Below are 23,848 nucleotides of genomic sequence, written 5' to 3'. Positions count from 1 at the left end.
CGACCCTTTCCGTTGGTGCGCCTGCATGATACTACTGCAGTGGGCACGCATGTGTAGCTTTGGTCCCTTCTTGGCGCAGCAGACATCGCATGAACTGTTCCACTGTTCCACATCCTTACACATGAAAACCCAGTAAAACCTTTGCCGCAGGCGACTCAGGGTCTTCTTCACTCCCAGATGTCCACTGGATGGATTGTTGAGCATTTCTCCCAGGATCTCTGACCTCATCTTCCGGGGAAGGACTGTCTGCCAGTACCAGTTAAGGCGCTGCAGCAGACCTTCCTTCAGCCGAAGAGCATCTCAGTGAGCTCAGTAGTTTTTAGTCGTACGACTAGTTCCAGAGATCGTCTCCCATGCTGGCCGTACTGAGCTCTGACTCTTCCACTCGACCACTGGTCGCAGGCCTTGGTCTTCCAGCTGCATCGTCTAAACGCCTTCCCCAGCAACGGCTGGATCCTCCTTTACCTTAGTGCGACTACACTTCTTAAGGGGGTGCCTCTCTCCCTCATCACTGCTGACAATCAGGCTCCACCACTCCCAGACGGGTATGCACGGTACCGTTCACCTTACATGGCAACAAAGCTGGTTGTTCAAATACCTCTTCTGTCAACTCGTCCGTGCTATTATTTACACAAGTATTTAAGCAACTTAATATTTTAGTACTTTAAGTAAAGAACATTTACATGGCAGTCGATCCTCGTTAATTCGGACTAATAGGGGGGAAGGGTGTCCGTTTTAGCCGATTATCCGAATTAACCGATTTAGGGGTTAATATTGCATAATATTGCATTATATTTCAAAGAAAATGCAGTGAATTTGTCCTTAGCCTTGCATATGTCCGAAACTGTTTGCTTTTTAACACCATACTCGTCACAAACTCTAGCCACCGAAGCACCAGCCTCTAACTTCCTTATAAGTTCCGGTTTCTGGTTCACTTCCTTTTCGGCGTTTTACTCCCCCTTGAAGACATGATGTAAAATACAAGGCTGAAAGATGCCTAATCACTGAAATATCAACGAAAATTGCAGGGTAACATAACACTGATACTCGAATATGGCGCTAAGACAACAATTACTGGCGGTCTAACGCGCGCACGCCATCTATCGGACAATCCCAGAACCAGAAATTTGATATGGACAGTCCCTCGCTTACCGAGCATCCCCCCCCCCCAACACTAGTGGTGGAGATGTTACATTTAACCAAAAAGACGCTGGTGTTTTATCCCAGCAGTGGGTGGACCAGCATTTTAGCATTTTCTACTTAATTCTACATAACTATATTTACAATTGTTGTGTTACCTTTCACTACATCAAGCTCTGCAACGTTCGGCGGCCTTTCTTTTAGTGCTCCTTACATCTAGACCTACATCTTCGGTAGGCTATGGGTGGCACATCTGGTGCCTGTGTCTGTCCATCACTGAGGTCATTCTGGGCTAAATTATTTCCCTCCACAAATTCTTCCAATGGATAGATGCTTTATTAAGCGAATTAGTACCCACATCCTCTTTTTAAGTTATGCAACTCTCATTTGATCACGATCACCAAGGAAAATTTTTCGGATTCTTCCAGTGTTCAGTGATCTCTACTACTAAAAGTTTAAATAATTCCCTCTATCTTAAATAATCTAAGATACTTTATTAAGCAAGTTTGTTCCATGGTGTGGTTCCGTGTCAATACTCCTCGCTTCATTGGATGCTTCATTAGGCTGCATGTTTGCACTACCCGACATTAATGTCTTGTATTCCCCAGAGTAGATATATTTTGTACGACCGTGATCCAGTAGGCTAGAGAGTTAAGTTTACTGGCAGATTCTGCAGGTCAATTTTATTTACTGCTTCAATGACTGTCCGTCACTCTTAATAATTTGCTAAGGATGCTGTTATCCTCGCAGTTCTAGAGAGCTTCCAGCACGTTGTTAATAGTGTATCTAGCAACTACACAGTTGGTGGAGCTGGTGTAGCAGGGGCGGATCCGGGAATATCAAAAGGGGGGGTCCAAGAAGTTGTGGGTGGTAGAACATGGCGAGCACCGCGAGCCCATCCAGCTAATTTTGGGGGGGGAGGGGGAACTATACTGTAAGCCCCCGAAATTTTTTGGGAGATTTTACCAATATCAAGGGCATTTTGAGGCCATGTGCACTTGATATTAGGAGGTATTCTGAGTTCAATAGTAATTACCTTTTACCATAATCTACTATAACTGAAAGTGGAAGATGATCAGAATATAGGAACAGTTCCAACAAAGGTACAGTAATACTATTTTACTTAAGAGAAATTTGCAAATTATTAAATAGAAATGAAAAAGAAGTTGTCATGCAATACAGAACCATAAGACATCCTTCGGTCATTTTTCTGAATGAACTTTTGGCAAATGGCATCTAAGCCAATATCACAGTTCTGGTGAAGGTGCATCAGCATGAGGCCAGTAAGTCGCTCCTCTGGCATGGTGGCTCGCAGAAAGGTTTTCGCTCTTCTGAGTCCACTAAATGATCTTTTTGCTTCACAGCTTCCAATTGGTAATGTGCATCCTATTCTAAGCAGGACGGCAATATTTGGAAACTAATCCCCATCTACCACCTTAAGGCAGCTAAGCAGACTGGTGGGCAACTGGTCAGCATTCTGCCTCTGAAAACAGAGTTACACACGTTCAGATTATGTTCTGTGATTGAAGATATCAGATACAAAAAGGACTGACACTAGCTCGTATATTTTAGACATTATGAATGTTATTACTGTACAGCAAAAAATAAACATTCAATGCCTTCCAATTTCATATCTTAATTTAACTAAACCCATTTATAAAACATATCATACAGAAAATATGGCTGTTCTCAGCTTACATGGACAGTCTGTTAGATGCCCATGGGAGACTCAGATATTGTATATTAATATCTACAATTGAAAAAAAAAGCAAATGACTTATTGTCATAATTTTCACATACCTGCCAATAGGCCATCCACTTTACCGCTTACGATATTTCCTACATCATTATCTTTGCATGAGTTCTGCAAAGTGCTCTGTGAATCATTGTCAAGAACTTGATAGTCTGACTCTTGCATGCTCCTTTCAGGGGTAGGACAAGACACTGAAGTAGGTTCACATGATGTAATTTCATCAGAGCAGGGTTTTGGTTGCACTGGTTCTGATGTACGAAGATACTTGAAAAGTGTTCACTGCTGCTGCATTTAAGAACATAAGAACATAAGAATGGAGGAAACTGCAGCGGGCCTATTGGCCCATACTGGGCAGTCCCGTTTACACCCAACCCCTATTGCTCATATATGCATCCAACCTATGTTTGAAGCTATTCAGCGTATTCGAGTTAATGATGAAATTTGGTAACTTGTTCCATTCATCCACTACTCTGTTTCCAAACCAGTGTTTACCTATTTCACGCCTAAATCTAAATTTGTCTAATTTAAAACCATTGTTACGAGTTCGCTCCTGGTTGGATAGTTTGAGTACCTTTGTAATGTCTCCTTTGTTTAGCCCTGACTTCCACTTATATACCTCTATCAGGTCACCCCTCTCTCTACGTCTCTCGAGGGAGTGCAAATTAAGATGCTTTAACCTGTTTCTATACACAAGGTTCCTAATGGTGGTTACAAGTGTTCCCTGAGGGTCAGTGATGGGTAGGGAATCACTGTGTAACACTGAAGTCCGATTATTATGGATGAGAGAAATACAAGTGGTGACTCGTGTGTGCCATGCACGGCTCACACAGTCAGACTGAGGCTGCCTTGCCATATGGCAGCCTCGGGGCAATGTTGCCACATAACACGTGCAGTGTTGCCACGTGATTATATATATATAAATGCTACTCGGCACAGTAGCTTATGTACAGGGTTGCTACTCGGCACAGTAGCTTATGTACAGGGTTGCTACTCGGCAGAGTAGCTTAGATACATAACCTACATCTCCATCCCCCCTCACGCTCATAGTCTTTGTCTTGAGCGGACTTCTTAGTCCTAAGTCGCTCCGAGCGTCGAGGTGCACTGTGGGGCGGATCCTCGTGAGATGTAGGGGACTCGTCCTCGGTCAGGGGGCCAGCAGCAGGGGGTGGGACTGGCCGGAGGAAGCGGCGGTTCCTCCACCAGACACGGCCGCTCGGCATCCTGACCTTGTAGTCCCGCGACCGGCCGATACCCATCACCATGCCAACCTTGTGCCGACGTGTCGTCGTCGGGTCCTGGACGCGGACAAGGGCACCAATCTCCAGCGGCTGAAGAGGGCGGGCACGGTCGTCATACTGAGCCTTGGCGTCCTGGGCACGTGTAGCGACGCGGCGGTAGCAGCTCTCGGCTTTGGTCTGCCAGTCCTTCGCAAAGGCCTTGGCGTGTGCAGGAACGCAAGAGCGGAGAGGGTGACCATACAGGATCTGCGCAGGGGAGCGTCCTGTGTGGGTGGGAGTGGACGCGGGTTCTGGGCAGCTCTGTGCAGCAGCGCCAGGCGCGTCGCTTGTCGACTCACGCACCCTGCTGGCGGTGTAACGAGCAGCTGGGATCTGCTCGGGAAAGTCTCTGGGCACCACGCCTAACTCCTTGCAGTGCTCCCACGACAACAAGGGTGTAGCGAGAGTAGGCTGCACGTCGATCCATCCGTGACACGACCTGTCGCCGTAGGTGATCTCTGCTTGAAAGGAGCCCACAGCGTCCGGCATCTGGGAACCGTCCGCATTGTAGTACTGCAGCTGCGGCGGTGGTCCCAGGCCGCGTTTGGTGAGGCCCAGTTTCTGGAGGTGCTTCACCCAATCACCGTAGTATCAGCGCCGGTGTCCGGTATCACCTCGATGTGACCCGACACATCACCGTGTGTGACGGCGACGCGGATGGTAGGGGAAGGGGTAGCCCTGGGGCGTGTGGTCGATTCCACCCTCCTGATGTGACTCAGCTGCTGCTTGGGGCTGCGTGGGCCATCTGAAGGGGGCTGCGTGTGAACCACCCCGAGGGAAGTGCGCTGCTTTCCTCCTCGTCTCGGGCTTTTGGGCTTCGGTTGGCGGCAGCACTTGTCGTAGTGTCCATAGCGACCGCAGGCCTGACACTTGCGGCCTCGTGCAGGGCACCTGTCTGTGTTAGACCAGTGGCCCTTACGGTCACATCCACGACACAGTGAGTCGGCGGCTGGGCATGTCTTGGGGCTGTGCTGCTTTCCACAGCTGCCACAGGAAGCACTAGGCAGAGGCGTGGAAGAACGTGTGGCAGCCTTCGCGTTGTTGGCCGCCTTCTTATCCTTCTTGTATTGTGAGATAGCTCTCACAACAGGTGGGGCCCGTAAGGCAGAGGTGGCGGACTTGGTGGCCTCGTATGACCGACATTCAGTCACTACCACCTGGAGTGTGGAGGAAGCGTCCAGGGGGATGAGTCGCTGCACCAACTCTTCGTGCCTGACACCTGTCAAGATCCCGTGCTTGATCCAGGCTTCCTCACATTCCCGGCTGTGCACCTTGCAGACGTCGATCTCCTCTGACAAACTCTTCAAGCGTACAAAAAAGTCGTCAAAGGATTCGTTCTCCGCCTGCTTGCAGCTGGTGAAGGCGCGGCGACGCAAAGCCTCGTTATTCCGACCCTTAACATGCTCCTGTAAAAGGTCGAGCACATCCGTCACTGAAGAGGTAGAATCGGGAGGCACTTGCAACGTGTGCTCCAAAACTCTCTGGGTCTCCAGCGACAAACACATCCGCAGTTGGATGAGCTGTTTGTTCGGAGGCATGCTGTCAAGGTCCACCATCTTGGAGTAATCTGTCCAACGCCGCCTCCACTCACGAAAAAGCTGAAACGTGACGTCTGGTGAGAGGGCCGGTGGGGGTTGAACAGATGCCTTGGGAGCTGTTTGTTTGGAGGCAAGAGTACCTGGAGGACGCTGGTGTGGTGGAGGAGGGAGGATATTGGCGCCTTCATGCGCGCTACCTGCGAGTGAGGGAGGGTGGGTTAGCGCCAGGGTCGCCAATAGTGCCTCAAAACGCAACTTTTCCTCCTCTCTTCGTGTCTCCTCCCTCTGAAGTTCCATCTCTCTGCGTCTCTCGTCCCGGTCGTCCATCCACCTCAGAATTGTGGCAATGTCCGTCACTGGAGGTGGAGGATGAGAGTCTGCGCCCGGTGGAGGAGAAGGTGGTGGGGAGTCGTGTCTCCCATCTTGACGTTGTCCCTTCTTACCTCCCATCTTTGTGTGTGCGTGGACTGCACTGTTTAGTATATAAAGTGGCGCCTCAACAGCTCGAACCACATATATATGACATAAACAGCGCAGAGATCACGCATATAGTCCATTGTTCTGTCCGTGAGCGAGTGCGTGCGTGTGTGTGTGTCTGAGAGATTGCTTCGTGGTGGCCTTAATGCCGGTGGCTGGAGACGCGGCGGGAGTGAGACCGTCAGTATCACCCGGGATGTCACACAAGAAGGGTGTACGCCTGCGTGCTCCGTGGGTACCACCAAAAACAGGCCAATGCTCAACTCTCAGCTCTAGACACACACACTAATACACTGACACTAACACTGCCACCGTCACTAAAACGCACTGTGACGGAGCAACACTGCACATCGCGGCGAAACACAGCACAACACAACACAACACACTATAAGTCGACGCGCATGACGCGCATCACCGGCAGACGTAACTGTCTCGGCATTGTTTACACACTTGTAAGTCCACAGATCCAATCACTGCGCCATGGTGGTTACAAGTGTTCCCTGAAGAATGCAGTGATTGGTAGGGAAACACCGTGTAACACTGAAGTCCGTTTATTATGGATGAGAGAAATACAAGTGGTGACTCGCGTGTGCCATGCACGGCTCACACAGTCAGACTGAGGCTGCCTTGCCATATGGCAGCCTCGGGGCAATGTTGCCACATAACGTGCAGTGTTGCCACGTGATTATATATATAAATGCTACTCGGCACAGTAGCTTATGTACAGGGTTGCTACTCGGCACAGTAGCTTATGTACAGGGTTGCTTCTCAGCACGGTGAAAGCTTATGTACACAGGGTCGCTACTCGGCACAGTAGCTTAGATACATAACCTACACCCTAATGCGGGATTAGTCTTGTCATTCTCCTCTGAATTCTTTTCCAAAAGGATTCTATATCCATCCTGTAATTCCGGTGACCAGAGCCTTCAGAACTACGTAATCCGGTGTGGTCTACTTAAGCATAAGATACAGTTTAGGATGACCTCGATAGTCTTGTATTCTTACTCCTTTGTGAACCCAAGTACTTTATTAGCCTTGTTACGAGCAAAAACACATTGTTTACTTGGCATAAGGTTCCTACTTATCATTACTCCTAAATCTCTCTCGCAGTCGGATTTCTCTATGGCATCGTTGTTCATCTGGTATCTGGTTTCCCTGTTTACATCTCCTATACTGAGTACTTTACATTTGTCCACGTTGAATTTCATCTGCCATTTTTCAGACCATTCGAAAAATTTGTTTAGATCTTCCTGTAGTTTTGCTGAGTCCTCGTCAGATTTAATAACATGTCCTATTTTAGTGTCATCAGCAAATTTACTTATGTTGCTGTCTATGCCGATATCTATGTCGTTTATGTATATAATAAATAATAATGGTCCAAATACTGAGCCTTGGGGAACTCCACTTGTGACGTTGCTCCAATGGGACTTAGTGCCGTTAATGCTCACTCGCTGTTTCCTGTCCTGTAACCACGCCCTAATCCATTTAAGGATGTTACCTTTGATGCCATGTGCTTCTACCTTTTTAATTAGTCTTTCGTGGGGGACTCTGTCGAAGGCTTTGCTAAAGTCGAGATATACCACATCATAATTGTGCCCCTCGTCCACCGATTCGAAAACTGATGAAAAGAATGTTAATAGATTAGTTAGACAAGAACGTCCGCTTGTGAAGCCATGCTGGGAATCATTGATCAATCAATCTGCGCTTCATTATTGATAACCGGCTCCGTCCTCTTTCGAACTTTTGGAGTAAACTGAGCTACTCTGCCCCCTCACCTTGACTTGACTTGATGCCTGTAGACAAGGATGAAGAGCTATTGCTTGTTGCTGGGTGGGAGGGTGGGGGGAGGTTTGTGTTGGAATTACTTTGGAGGTATTTTTTTTGGGGGGGGGGGTGGAGGGATAGGTTTTAGAAGAAGGTAAATGAGAGGGAAGTTTGAAGGAAAGTAGTTGAGTAAAAGTATCTGGGCTCAACCAGATATGTTGTATTTTAAAATCCTTTGTTGATCTTTTATACTAGTAATTTAAGTTCTAGCTCTCAGGCGTTTGGCTTTTTTCTTGCTTATGTTTTATCATTGCAGTAGCCAGTATTTCAAGGAAGAGGTGACGACCTCTGGCCAGGTTCTTTATGGAGCTGGCTGAGCATTTTATCTTTTACTTTAATAAAGGCGAGGAAAAGCAGCAGGAAGGGGTTGGAGAGGCTTAGAATACTGTCCGTCAGTCATTTTTTTGCTTTTCTGTTTTAATTGAAGCTCTTGTTTAAGATAGGAAAAGTGTTTTTGCAAAGTGATGTAGGATCCAATTTGCTACTTTGGTTCGCAGGGAGATGGTTGTAGTAGCTTGCGTTATTTAATGGGAGAATGACAAGCACATGGTCGGTCTGGCTGGGCGTTTATTCTCTGTTCTTGGTTACAACTTGCCTAACACATTTCGTGTTAACATTAGCCTAAACACTTTCTGACTTTGGTAAGAAGTAACAAAAGAGAGCATGGCTGCTACAAATCATAAATAAACAAAACTTACAGAATTACATATGGCAGGGGCGAAGGGAATAGAACACAACAAATATAACTTCCTAACTAAACAGTTTTGAAAGGCCTGTTCACAATTCAGATAATTAGACGTCTAATTTAATTACAGGCCTCCTAACTCTGTTTGATCTTCTAGGACTATTCCCTCCATCAAGTTTTACAGGGGTTTCACTTGCACTCTGTGCATTATCAGTGACAGACATATCATCACTACAATCAGATGACACAGTGAGTGGATGCTGGGAAACATCATCTTTGACATCATCATGATGATGATCATCTGAAACTGCGTCAAGTTTATCATCATGTCCTGGTGCTACATTCATCTCGTCATGTGCCTGAATGATGTGATCCACATGAACATACCTCAAAGAGTTACCACATTTCACTACATATGTCCTAGATCCACATACCTTGTCAATAACACCAGTTATCCACTTTGCATGTACAGTACCATAACCTTTAGCCATGTTCCTAACTCTCACCCTATCATTTACCTTGAACACTCTTTCACTGGAACTCTTATCATGATACATTTTTTGTTGAGCTTGTTTCCTCTCTACAACTTCAAACAGACTTGGCTTAACTAAACTTAATCTTGTTCTCAACTGTCTCTTCACCATTAACTCTGCAGGAGTGCATCCTGTCACACTATGTGGCGTGGTTCTGTATCTGAGTAAGAAATTTGCTAGTCTGTGTTTCATTGATTTTCCTACAGTTCCTTGAATTACCTGCTTGGAAAGTGCTTCCTTTACAATTCTAACTGATCTCTCAGCTGCACCATTAGAGGCAGGATGATAGGGTGGGGTCAGTACATGCTTTACACCGTTGAATCTCATGAAGTTTTTAAACTCTGATGATTGGAATGGAGGACCATTGTCAGAAACTACCTCTTCTGGTATTCCATGTTCGGCAAATATTAATCTTAATTCCTCAATGGTGCTACCAGCATTAGTACTGTACATGTGCTTAACATCAATCCACTTTGAATGACTATCAATTAATACAAGAAATTTGTCTGTTCCCTTATCACAGAAGTCAATGTGTACTCTTTGGAAGGGACGGGTAGGCCATTTCCAGGTTTTCAAAGGTGTGCTGGGTGGCATACTCCTAACATTCTGACAAACAGAGCACTCACGTACCATCATTTCTATTTCACCATCCAGTTTAGGCCACCACACAAAACTTCTGGCCAGTGCTTTCATAGAACATATACCTGGATGTTCAAAATGCAGTTCATTCAAAATTTGCCCTCTAAAACACTGTGGAATTAACACTCTCATACCCCACAACACACATCCCTGTTCTACTGATAATTGACATCTCCTTAAATGATACGGTTGAAAGTCTAAGGATGGACAAATCTCTGGCGATCCATTTAGTGTATACTCCAGGACTCTTCCTAATACAACATCTTTCCTAGTTTCATGAGCAATCATTCCGGAGGTGACTGGAAAATCTTCTGCTATCATGGTTACAGCATAAACCTTAGGCTGTACTGTATCTCATAGTCATATGCCGACAATATCAAAGCCCATCTCTGCATTCTTGCTGCAGCAAGTGCAGGAACAGGTGATTTAGGAACCAAAATTGCCAAGAGAGGCTTGTGATCAGTTATTAAAACAAAATTCCTTCCATATAGATACTGGTGAAATTTCTTTACTCCAAATATGATAGACAAAGCCTCTTTCTCTATTTGTGCATAATTTTTCTCGCTTTGGGTAAGAGTTCTCGAGGCATATGCAATGGGTCTTTCTTCACCGTAATCCATTATGTGACTTATGACAGCACCTAATCCATAGCCCGATGCATCACAAGCAAGCTTTAGTGTTCTACTGGTATCATAGTGGACCAAAACATCAGTACTAGATAGAGCAGCTTTACAATCTTCAAATGACTTCTGAGTTGCACTGTTCCATTGCCATGGTATCCCTTTCTTTAATAGTTCATGCAGAGGGGCTAAAACTGATGAAAACTCCACTCAAGAACCTTGAATAATACTGTATCATACCTAGAAAAGCTTTCAATTCACTGACTTTTTTGGAGCAGGTAAATTTACTATGGCTCCTACTTTATCTTCTACAGGTCTCAGCCCTTCTGCATTCACTTTGTAGCCAAGATAAGTTACTTCTTTAGCTAGGAATGAACATTTGCTCTTGTTGAGCCTGACATTGTGTGCCAACAATCTTTCGAATACTGTGGCTAGGGTTTTGACATGATTTTGGATGTCACTGTCAACAATAAGGACATCATCCTGAAAACATAACACATTGGGAAGACCCACAAGAATTTTGTCCATGATGCACTGAAATAACTTTGGTGCACTTTTAACACCATAAGGCAACCTTTTGAACTTATACAATCCTTTATGAGTGTTGATGGTAAGGTACTGTTGACTTTCAGCATCAACAGAGACCTGAGCATATGCTTGGGACAAGTCTAACTTAGTGAAAATGGTTCCACCTGTTAGTGCAGCAAACAAATCTTGAGATGTGGGTAAGGGATATTGCTCATCCTCAACAGCTTGATTAATGGTAACTTTATAATCACCACATAGTCTAACAGATTTATCAGCTTTAGGTACAATTACTATTGGAGCAGCCCAATTGCTCTTGGCGGTTTTCACAAAAATTCCCTCACTCACAAGTCTGTCTAATTCCTTCTCAACCTCACCTTTCAATGCACAAGGAACAGGTCTGGACTTAGCATATATGGGTGTAACATCTTTGTCAATGGTGATATGAGCTTCATAACCCTTTATACCATCCTGTCCCTTTACAAATAAAATCTTGTATTTTTCAAGCAATTTCTCAAAACATTCTAACACTAAATATCTCCTTCCAGTCCATCTCAAGTTCACACAACCAGTTCTTACCTAACAAAGTTGGTCTATTCACATAACTAGCTATAATTTTTGGTAACTATAAATTCTGATTTTTGTACTTTACCTCACACTCTAATTTACCTTCTGTGTTCAAAATCTCTCCAGTATAAGTTCTCAACTTGACACCTGAGTCTTCTAAAGGCACATGCGCAAATAGTTTCTCATACATATCTTTACTCATTATGGAGAAATCAGCTGCAGTATCCATTTCCATGGTTACAGGTGTGTCATTAATACACAAGTCCACATTATACCTATGTTTAACTTTCTCTTCACGACTGGTGTAAATAGTAAACACATGGGCACTCTCATCATTATCAGATCCAAAATTACTAACACTCTCATGAATACTGTTTTTCATTTACTTCTCTCCACCTTCAACGGCATATACTCTACCTTTATCACTTCTACAGGCAGGAGCAATATGTCCAATACGTTGACAAGTGTAACATTTTGAATTCTTGAACTTACACTGAAAGCTTTCATGTTTCCCTCGGCACCTCTTACATTTTAAATCAGCATGTGTTCCTTGTTTTGTGGTAGACTTATTCCTTTTAGCTACAGTTACTTTACACACTGAGCCACTACTGCTAACTGTTTCACTACCAGCATTGGGAATAAATTCTCTGGTGTTTTTCTCGGCCAATTCCATGCTTGTAGCTATGTGACATGCACTTTCAAAAGTTAAGTTAGTGGTGTTCATTAACTTATTCTGTATTTTTTCATAATTCAGGCCTATTGCAAACCTGTCTCTTAGAGCTCGGTTCAAGAACTGTCCAAAGTTACAGTGAATGGATAACTTCTTCAAAGCTACTATATAATTACTTACTGATTCATCTTTACCTCTGTCTCTGGTGCCAAATCTGTAACTTTCAGCGATCTCAAGTGGAGCAGGATCAAAATGTTGCTTCAGAATCTTGGTAATCTGAATCAGTGAGGAGTCCTTGGGTTTGTCTGGAGTAAGCAGATTGACCAGAGTAGAATAAACATTAGCTCCTACCTCTGTCAAAAAGATTGCTTTCCTTTTCTCTTGAAGGGCTTTCTTCTTCTGAGCATCACCACCGTCGTCCATTAATTTATTTGCCAGAAAGAAGAAGTCCATTCTCTCACAATATGATGTGAAATCTTCCTTGACTGCATCATACTCCCCCAATCGTCCGATGTATCCACTGACGCCAGCCATGGTTGCTCTCTTCACTTAAAGCTCCAGGTTCAGAGTAGCCTTCCCTTCAGTGGTCACTATCCTCTCTTCAATGACTTCACCAACACTTTGTGAATCCCATCCTCGTCGCCAGTGTAGTATCTTGCATTATTTAATGGGAGAATGACAAGCACATGGTCGGTCTGGCTGGGCGTTTATTCTCTGTTCTTGGTTACAACTTGCCTAACACATTTCGTGTTTACACAAGCCTAAACACTTTCTGACTTTCATAAGAAGTAACATAATATATAATATATATATTCAATAAAGGCAGCATATAAACATACATATATATAACGATGGTCTTATATTTTTATTTTTATTTTTAATTGAAAAGATTGATGTTTTGTGTTGCCAATATTTTAATTGGCTATTCATTCTATGCAATTATTTTTGTTATTGAATTTCTTTGAGGTTGTTAGTTGTGACTTGATATTGGTGCTGGGATGTTTAGTCTTGTTCTGCTCGATCTGGACCATGAATTTTCTCTCACTCTTCTTTCTATTTCATTATCAAGCCAGTGAGTTACAGCTTCAAACTTTTCTTCTTGTCCCCACGATCTTTTAAGTTTGTTGTATATGTCTACATTTCTTGCCTCGATGTTGGCACACCAATGCAGTTCTTCGTTTGTTATTTTGTACTGTTTGTAGTTTCTTAATTCTTGTGTCACCGAATGCGTTGATTACTACAGGCGGGTAGCTTATTATTGATAATATTTGTGCCGAATACAGTTTTAGTTTGTTTTGTGTATTTGGGAATTGGAATCTTCCAATATTTGAAAGTTTGCTGCGCAGTTTGTTGTCCTTTTCTTTAATGAAGCTTTGGTATCCGGTTTTTGTGATCTTGAGTCCTAGTATGGTACCTTCATTAGCGTATGGGTATATTTCTTCATCCACGTGGTTTCGACCCTTTGTTTGGCAATTGGTATGATTTTAAATTTGTTAATATTTGTTTTAATGTTCCATTTTCTTTCGTAATCATTTATGTTCTTTATTGCATGCGCTGTATGGCGTGCCATCATTGCCGCTGACTTTCCTGGGTACGATATGATTTGTGTGACGTCGTCTGCGAAGATGATATGTTCGATATGTTGTGTTGATTCTGGTAGGTTATTTGTATATATAGTGAATAGCACTGGGGACAGGACGCCCCCCTAGGGCACTCCACTTTGCAGCTGTGCTCTTCTGTTTCGGAGGTGGTCACAAGGATTATCTCGCCTTCTGCGGGCAGGTGTAGTTGCAAGATTTTGTACTTTATGCCTGTGCCACACTCTATCAAAGGCTTTTGCCACGTCTCCCAAGATTATGTTTACTTGGTTTCCATGCTCTTTTCTTTGGCTATGATTTCTGTTATTATCGCTATCGCAGTTTGGATTCCCCTCCCTCCCCTGAAGCCATGTAGTCTTGGGTTGTGTTAATTATTTGTATCCAGGAATTTTTGTAGCCTTGTGTTTATTTTGCGCTCTAGGAGTTTGCCAGTTAGTTCCAGTAAAAATGTCGGTCTGTAGTTGGTAATTTGTTTTGGATCCTTGCCTTCTTTGGGACGGAAGATTACACTGCCCTGCATAGTTTTTGAGGTTTGTGTATTATTAAGCTTTTCTGGGTGTATTTTGCATGCTGATCTCAAAAATTTTATCCATTTTGCTCAATCAGGTCAGAATTTTGTGCTATAGCATTTTAAGCGGAGATTCAGGTAAAATATTGGCATTTTTCGCTCAAAATGGGGTCCTCATATTCGTTCATTAAAAAAATCATCCGAGACATTGGCAAGCCTCACAGAAAAGATTTCGGTCAGTTTTAATGCCCTTACGATGCATTTAAATACACCCACGTGCTCGCCGGCCATTTAAATGTCCGCCGTGACGCAAAGAAAAAGAGTATATGTCCGTGTTTTTTTACATATATTTTTTCACATTTAAATTTCTTTTTCATCTGGTGGTACATGGCATGTACTAGCAACCACCCCGATGTGCCTCTAAAGTCTAGACCCTCAGTCAGTGTCTCTCGAGACTTCAAGAAAGTGGGGGTGTGTGCGTCTCTCTCTCTCTTACACACACACACACGCATATTTCTAATCATATACACACCTGTTTTTTCTTCTTACAGAGTTGTACATTTAATCATGAATCGGAAGTGCAAGAACGACCCGAACAGGTTTTGCTATGTGTGCGGTTGTGTAACAATGACAGACCGACAGTGCACCATTACTCCCCTAGTGAAAAACTTATATCATGCATACTTTTGAATGAAACTTGGAGACCAAGATAAAGCTTTTGCCCCTCACATGTGCTGCAAAACATGTGTTGAAAATCTGCGGCGCTGGAGCAACAAGAAGATTCAACGTCTACCATTTGGCATTCCTATGGTATGGAGGGAAGGCAGAGATCATACCACGGACTGTTACTTCTGCATGACAAACCTTCAGGGTGAGTTATACTAATACATCAATACTAATATATCAAATGCAGTATGTTCATGCATTCTTAAATATATCTGTAAGTTAATATGTTATGCTATCTTGATACTAAATCTTTCGTTCACATTTCAGGTATAAACAGGAAGAACAAACATCATGTTAAGTATCCAGATGTACCCTCAGGCATCAAACCAGTTCCTCACAGACCAGGAATACCAATTCCAACTCCACCAAAAAACTATAGGGACATGATACTCGATGACGATCATGATATCGATGAAGACATAGAAGAGACTGACGCTTCTAGTACATACTTGCCCACAGCTTCTGCAAAAGAGCCCATACCCTTCAGTCAAGCTGAGTTGAATGATTTAACAAGAGACTTGTGCTTGTCTAAGGAGTCAGCTCAACTACTAGGATCACGGCTTTGCGAACACAATGTCTTAGCACCAGGAACAACATTTGCCTGGTACCGTAACCGTGACAAGGAATTTCGCAAGTTCTTCAGTTTTGACAAGGAAACTTCATTGGTGTATTGCAACAATATCAGTGGACTCATTGCAGCTATGGGAATATCATCACAATATAATGAGTGGCGGCTCTTCATTGACTCATCAAAAAGAAGCTTTGAAAGCTGTGTTGTTGTTCAATGGGAAACCAGGTCGTCTGTTCCGGTGGGGCATCTTAGTGCAGATGGATGAGAACTACAACAACATGGAGTATCTGTTAACTGCCTTGAAGTATAAAGACCACAATTGGAAGATTCCGTGAGACTTGAAGGTAATTTAATACACCAAAAACAGTTGCTTTCAAAAATTGATATTTTGTTGACAGTTTTTCATTAGGTACTATGTCTGACGACATAATGTCATATTATGAAGTTAATATTTTTTAATAATAAAACTATTCAGCTAAACATATTTTAATCTGTTTTATCCACAGGTTGTGTCCATGGTGCTGGGCCTACAAGGTGGTTACAATTCAAGTTTCCATGTTTCTGTCTGTGGATAGTCGAAAGCAGACAAGCAGCACTACATGCAATGTGACTGGTCTGCAAGAAGTGGACTTACTCCAGGTTCTCACAATGTTGTTGCCTATGCTCTGGGTGAATCCGCAGAACATTCTTCTTCCGCCACTGCACATCAAGCTCGGTCTGTTCAAAAACTTTGTAAAGGCACTGACAAAAAGCCAGGCTTTCAATTTTCTGAAAGAAAATTTTCCAAAAGTCAGTGAGGCAAAGCTGAATGCAGGAATTTTGATGGCCCTCAGGATCAGAGAGAGCTTTTCAAAGATCCCAAGTTTGATTGCAAAAAGTATTGGATGTAAATGAGAAGAAAGCCTGGCATGCCTTTTGGGCTCATTGTCTCCACCTTTCTTGGCAACTACAGAAGTCCAGAGTATGGACGAAGCTGTTGGGGACCTACTTCTGAGCTACAAAGTTCTTGGTGCACGCGATGTCCATCAAGATGCACCTCCTCAGCTCCCACTTGACTACTTTCCAGAGAACTGTGGTGATGTGAGTGAACAAGGAGAACGCTTCCATCAAGATATCCGTGTAATGGAGGAGCCACCAGTCGCTGGGATATGAACATGCTCGTCGATCATCAAGTTGGTGTTCGAAACGGGACGCACACCAACCACCAAAGAAATTCCCGCGACAGCCATTTATGCATTGCCCAACTGTAAAGGCATCTATGAAGTTGACATATTTTGGTCCTAGTGTTGTGGTTACATTTCTTATGATATATTTTGCATAAAAATTTTGACATCATATTTAAGAATTCCCCGATTTTTCCTAATTCCCATAGCATGCAATCTGACCTGATTGGGCAAAATGAAATGGCATTTTGGAATCAGCACGCAAAAATACATAAAGAATCAGCTAAGAAACCCCGCACCTCACAGAATTTTTTTCAAATGCAGCCCAGTGTTATTTTAGCTTTTTTTAATTGATTTGTAGGGAATATTACCTACGCGACCTTAACCTAAAATGCTGGTCCACCCACTGCTGGGATAAAACACCAGCGTCTTTTTGGTTAAATGCACATCTCCACCACTCAGTGTGGGGTGGGGGGATGCTCTGTAAAGAAACTGTAGGGTTTCTTGAGAGTGGTTGGTGGTTAGCTTTCTGGCAACCTTCTGCTGTGATAGGTGGTTGTATGTTTCTCCTAGCTAATCAGGTGTTCCAGGGCACTCTATGAGGTAGTGTTGCAGTGTATTTTCTGCCTGCTGTTCACAGGTCTTGCACATGCGCCACTCTGCTTGTGCCGATACAATTATTTCCCAAATGCATGTATCCCAGCGTCTCAGTCGGTGGAAGTTGACTCTTCCTTCTTGTTATATCCTTCATGAATGGTGGTCTTCTCTATCGTGACCAGATAGTACCACCTGGCCGATCGTGATACTGGTGTTAATCTTCTATGTTTCTATTTTCCACTCAAGCAGTTCGTGTTATTGTAGGTCTTCATCTGCTCTGACTGGGCGGGATGTTCTTCTCAGTGTTTCGCTGTTCTAACGCAGCCTTGGCAGCAGCATCAGCTCGTTCATTCCTGGGATTCCGATACATGACTGGGCACCCACACGATAACTTGCCGATCTTGTAGTTTTAAACCCTGCAGTAGTCCAATAACGGATGTTATGAGATGAATGTTGTCTCTTGTGCTCTCTGTATCAGAAAAGCCTACAATAGCACATCGTGAGTCAGTGTATATTACAATGCCTTGTTGACTGTTTGCGGAAGCGTGTCTTAGGGCTCCAAGTAGGCAGCTAGCTCAACTTTGCAATTGCAAAAGTAGAGCATCCATCTGAAGTTCTCCAAAGGACGCGGTTACTCCTTCTATAGTGAAGGCTGCCCTGCCTTCGTACTGGCTGTAGGTTATGTATACAAGCTACCAAAGCCGAGTAGCAACCCTGTATATAAGCTACTGTGCCGCAGCAAATCCCCAGCATTTATTCGTCACACTGCACGTTATGTGGTACATATACCTGAGGCTACTATACTAAGTAAGGCAGCCTCTAGTTCTATCGTGAGCCGCATGGCACACGCCGAAGTCACCACTTGTATTTCTCTCATCCATAATAAATGGACTTCAGTGTTACACGGTAGTTTCCTACCCATCACTGCATTCCTCAGGGAACACTAGTAACCACTATGGCGCAGTGATTGGGATCTGGACTTTCAAGTGCGAACAATGCCGAGACAGCCATGTCTGCCGGGTGATGCGCTGACTCATAGTGTGTGTTGTGTTGTGTTGCGCTGCTTCGCCGCGATGTGCAGTATTGGGCCGTCACAGTGCGTTTTAGTGACGGTGGCAGTGTTAGTGTCAGTGTATTAGTGTGTGTTCAGGAGCTGAGAGTTGAGCATTGGCTTGTTTTTTGTGGTACCCACGAGCACGCAGGCGTACACCCTTCTCGTGACATCCGGGAAGACACTGACGGTCACACCCCCTCGCCGCGTTCTAGCCACCGGCATTAAGGTTACTCACGAAGTATCTGCTGTCTCAGACACACACACACACGCACGCACGACTCACTCACGGACAGAACAGTGACTATATGCTATTTCTGAGCTGCTTATGTCATATATATGTGGTTCGAGCTGTTGAGGCGCCACTTTATATACTCAAAACAGTGCAGTCCACGCACACACAAAGATGGGAGGTAAATATGACAACGCCAAGAGATGGGGAGACACGACTTCACCACCTTCTTCCTCCACTGGTGTAGACTCTCATCCTCCACCTCCCAGTGACGGACATTGCCACAATTTTATGGATGGACGACCGGGACGAGAGACGCAGAGATGAACTTCAGAGGGAGTGAGAAACGAAGAGAGGAGTGAAAGCCGCGCTTTGAGGCACTATTGGCACACTGGCGCTTAACCCACTCCCTCTCCCTCACTGCAGGTTAAGCATATAGGCGCCACTACCTCCCTCCTCCACCACACCAGAGTCCTCCAGGTACTTCTGCTTCCAAACAAACAGTGCTCCCAAGGCATCTGTTCAACCCCACCCTCTCACCAGACGCCACGCTTCAGCTTTTCGTGAGTGGAGGCCATGCTGACAGATTACTCCACGATGGTGGACTTGACAGCATGCCTCCGAATCCAACAGCTCATCCAACTGAGGATGTGTTTGTCAAAGGAGACCCAGAGAGTTTTGAGCACACGTTGCAAGTGCTCTCCCGATTCTACCTCACCAGCTGCAAGCAGGCGGAGAACAAATCCTTTGACGACTTTTTTGTACGCTTGAAGAGTTTGTCAGAGGAGACGGACGCCTGCAAGGCTTAGCACAGCCGGGAATGTGAGGAAGCCTGATGAAGCACGGGATCTTGGACAGATGTCAGGCAGGAAGAGTTGGTGCAGTGACTCATCCCTGACGCCTCCACACTCCAGGTGGTAGTGACTGAATGTCAGTCGACGAGGGCCACCACAAGTCCGCCACCTCTGCCTTAATGGCCCCACCTGCTGTGAGAGCTTGGCCTCAGTGGCTGGGCTAGGGCATGGGTGGGGCTAGCTGGCAAGCCATCAACGCGAAGGCTTCGCTTGGCCAGTGGCTCTTCCCATCACCGCCTCCGCCTAGTGCTTCCTGTGGCAGCTGTGGAAAGCAGCACAGCCCCAAGACATGCCCAGCCGCCGACGCACTGTGTCGTGGATGTGACCGTAAGGGCCACTGGTCTAACACAGACAGGTGCCCTGCACGAGGCCGCAAGTGTCAGGCCTGTGGTCGCTATGGACACTACGACAAGTGCTGCCGCCAACCCAAGCCCAAAAGCCCGAGACGAGGAGGAAAGCAGCGCACTTCCCTCGGGGTGGTTCGCACGCAGCCCCCTCCAGATGGCCCACGCAGCCCCAAGCAGCAGCGGAGTCACATCAGGAGGGTGGAGTCGACCACACGCCCCAGGGCTACCCCTTCCCCCACCATCCGCGTCGCCGTCACACACGGTGATGTGTCGGGTCACATCGAGGTGATACCGGACACCAGCGCTGATACTACGGTGATTGGGTTGAAGCACCTCCAGAAACTGGGCCTCACCAAACGCGGCCTGGGACCACCGCCGCAGCTGCAGTACTACAATGCGGACGGCTCCCAGATGCCAGACGCTGTGGGCTCCTTTCAAGCAGAGATCACCTACGGCGACAGGTCGTGTTATGGATGGATCGACGTGCAGCCTACTCTCGCTACACCCTTGTTGTCGTGGGAGCACTGCAAGGAGTTAGGCGTGGTGCCCAGAGACTTTCCCGAGCAGATCCCAGCTGCTCGTTACACCGCCAGCAGGGTGCGTGAGTCGACGAGCGACGCGCCTGGCGCTGCCACACAGAGCTGCCCAGAACCCGCGTCCACTCCCTCCCCGCCTCCACCCAAGTCACGGCTGCTTCCTCTTCACAGCGAGACGTCTCCTTCAGCCGCAAGGGCCTACTTCCTGAAGGAGTACTCGGATGTGCTGGTGACGAAGGAGGCCCTACGGACCGCGCCACTGAAGGCTATGGCGGGTCCGCCTATGAGGATACACCTGCGGGAAGATGCACAGCCGTTTGCCATACACACTCCCCGGTTGATTCCTCTCGCCTTCAGGGATTCAGTCAAGAAGGAACTGGATTCCATGGTGGCCCAGGGTGTCATCATACCCGTTGGTGACGACCCATCCCCTTGGTGCCACCCTCTAGTCGCTGTGGCTAAGACTAACGGTGGAGTGCGGATTACTACCGACTTGTCTAAGCTTAACAGCCAGGTGTCCCGTCCCGCCCACCCTTCACCCACACCTTTTGCAGCTATACGGAGTGTGGATCCGAAGGTACGGCACTTCTCGACGATGGACGCCCTCTGTGGTTACTGGCAGATCCCACTGAAGAAGGAGGATCAGCCACTGACCACTTTCATCACGCCTTACGGACGCTTCCGCTACTGCCGTGGCCCTATGGGATTCGCTGCTACGGGGGACGCCTTCTGTCTCCGTGGTGACATGGCACTTCAAGGCGTGACCAACTGCGTGAAGGTAGTGGATGACGTCCTCCTCTACGATGAGGACTACCTGACGCATCTTCGCCGCATCGACGAGGTACTGACCAGGTGTAGGACGCACGGCATCACTCTGAATGCCGAGAAGTTCGTCTTGGCCGCACCTGCAGTGTCCTTCTGCGGCTACCGACTCTCAAGGGATGGCATTGCTGCAGACCCGGAGAAAGTTCGCGCCATAGCAGACTTTGCAAAACCTGCCAACCTTACGGATCTCAGGTCTTTCATGGGCCTGGTGAACCAGCTGGCAGAATTTTCTCCTGACGTCTCCGCCGCTGCCGGGCCTCTCCGCCCCCTGATGAGCCCCAAGAGGACGTTCACGTGGACCCCTGACCACGACCTCGCCTTTCATAAGGTGAAGGAGGCCCTGTCAAGTCCACCTATCCTCGCTACTTTCGACCCAGCGCTCCCCACCGTCCTCCAGACAGACGCCTCGCGCCTGTACGGGGTTGGTTACGCCCTTCTCCAGGATCACGGTGGAGGAAAGTACCGGCTCGTACAGTGTGGCTCTCGCTTCCTCACCGATGCTGAGTCTCGCTACGCTACCATCGAGCTGGAGCTGCTGGCAGTGGTATGGGCCTTATCGAAGTGCAAGTTTTACTTGATTGGCCTACAGCACTTCGACCTCATCACAGACCACAGGCCCTTGGTCCCCATTCTTAATCACTATTCGCTGGACGCCATCGAGAATCCCCGCCTCCAGCGCCTGAAGGAGAAGATTTTGGCCTTCGTCTTCACCGCGGCTTGGCGCGCAGGTAAGGAGTTGTGCATCCCGGATGCCCTCTCCCGCTCCCCAGTCAGCCGCCCTACACCTGAAGACGAGATGCTCAGCACCGAGGCCGGTTTCTCCGTCAGCAACATCGTCACCTTGCAGGCCGTACAGTCCCTCGCCAGCACCCAGGCCTCAGTGTCGCCACCCGACAGCGATCTGGCCCTTGAGGAACTACGGACCGCGGCACGCGACGACCCCTCCTACACTCAGCTCTTGGAGAGTGTGAGGACTGGGTTCCCTCGCGACCGTTTTGACCTCCACAACGCCCTACGCCCGTATTGGAAGATACGTGAGGACCTCTACGCAGATGGGGACCTCGTCCTGTACGGTGCCCGTGTGGTCGTCCCTGCAGCTCTCCGTCGTCGCGTTCTGGCCCGCTTACACGACAGCCATCGTGGAGCAGAGGCCACCAAGCGCCGCGCAAGGCAGGCTGTGTACTGGCCCGGCATTGACGCGGATATCGTCAATACGGTCCGTGCCTGTGAGCCGTGCCAGATCATGCAGCCCAGTCAACAGCAAGAGCCCCTCTTGTGCGACGACGAACCCACCAGGCCCTTCGAGTCCGTGTCGGCTGATTTCTTCAGCACAGCTGGGAAACATTTCCTAGTTGTCGCCGACCGACTCTCTGGCTGGCCTGTGGTGGTAATCTGTGGCTCGGACACGACGTCCGCGGCCACCATTCGCCACTTCCGGCACCTCTTTCGTGACCTGGGCGTCCCCGTACGTCTGCGGACGGACGGTGGGCCACAGTTCACCAGCCGGGACTTCACAGGATTCCTGGAGCGTTGGGGAGTCCGCCACATCGTGTCAACACCCCACTACCCACAGTCAAACGGCCATGCTGAGGCTGCGGTCAAGACAGTCAAGCACCTCATCCTCAAGGTGGCCCCTTCAGGCAACATAGACTGTGAGGCGTTTGACAAAGGACTCCTGGAGTTACGTAATACTCCCACCCACACAGGACGCTCCCCTGCCCAGATCCTGTATGGTCACCCTCTCCGCTCTTGCGTTCCTGCACACGCCAAGGCCTTTGCGAAGGAGTGGCAGACCAGAGCCGAGAGCTGCGACCGCCGCGCCGCTTCACGTGCCCAGGACGCCAAGGCTCGGTATGACGACCGTGCCCGCCCTCTTCAGCCACTGGAGATTGGTGCCCTTGTCCGCGTCCAGGACCCGACGACGACACGTTGGGACAAGGTGGGCATAGTGATGGGCGTCGGCCGGTCGCGGGACTACAAGGTCAGGATGCCGAGCGGCCGTGTCTGGTGGAGGAACCGCCGCTTCCTCCGGCCAGTCCCACCCCCTGCTGCTGGCCCCCTGACCGAGGACGAGTCACCTACACCTCACGAGGATCCGCCCCACAGTGCACCTCGACGCTCGGAGCGACTTAGGACTAAGAAGTCCGCTCAAGACAAAGACTATGAGCGTGAGGGGGGAGGGAGATGTAGGTTATGTATATAAGCTACTGTGCCGAGTAGCAACCCTGTATATAAGCTACTGTGCCGAGTAGCATTTATATATATCATCACGTGGCAACACTGCACGTGTTATGTGACAACATTGCCCCGAGGCTGCCATATGGCAAGGCAGCCTCAGTCTGACTGTGTGAGCCGTGCATGGCACACGCGAGTCACCACTTGTATTTCTCTCATCCATAATAAACGGACTTCAGTGTTACACGGTGTTTCCCTACCCATCACTGCATTCCTCAGGGAACACTTGTAACCACCACTGGTGGTCTCTACAGAACCGTCTGTGTAATACACTGTACTATTGTGAGGTGTTAGAGCCTTCATGTTTCTCTCTGCTATCTGTCGGAGCTCATGTGGGTTACAGTCAGCCTTTCTTGT

General features: G+C 47.1%; 1 protein-coding gene across 1 annotated transcript in view; it reads left to right on the top strand.

Annotated features, from left to right (window-relative positions):
• Positions 1-23,848, top strand: part of LOC121853365 (thioredoxin domain-containing protein 6-like) — a 464,042-nt gene that overhangs the window by 212,463 nt on the left and 227,731 nt on the right. The window lies entirely within an intron of this gene.

Source organism: Homarus americanus, unplaced genomic scaffold, assembly GCF_018991925.1.
Source record: "Homarus americanus isolate GMGI-L3 unplaced genomic scaffold, GMGI_Hamer_2.0 scaffold51859, whole genome shotgun sequence".
Lineage (NCBI taxonomy): Eukaryota > Metazoa > Arthropoda > Malacostraca > Decapoda > Nephropidae > Homarus > Homarus americanus.
Note: the sequence above shows the minus strand (reverse complement) of the source record. Positions and strands in the feature narration are given on the sequence as shown.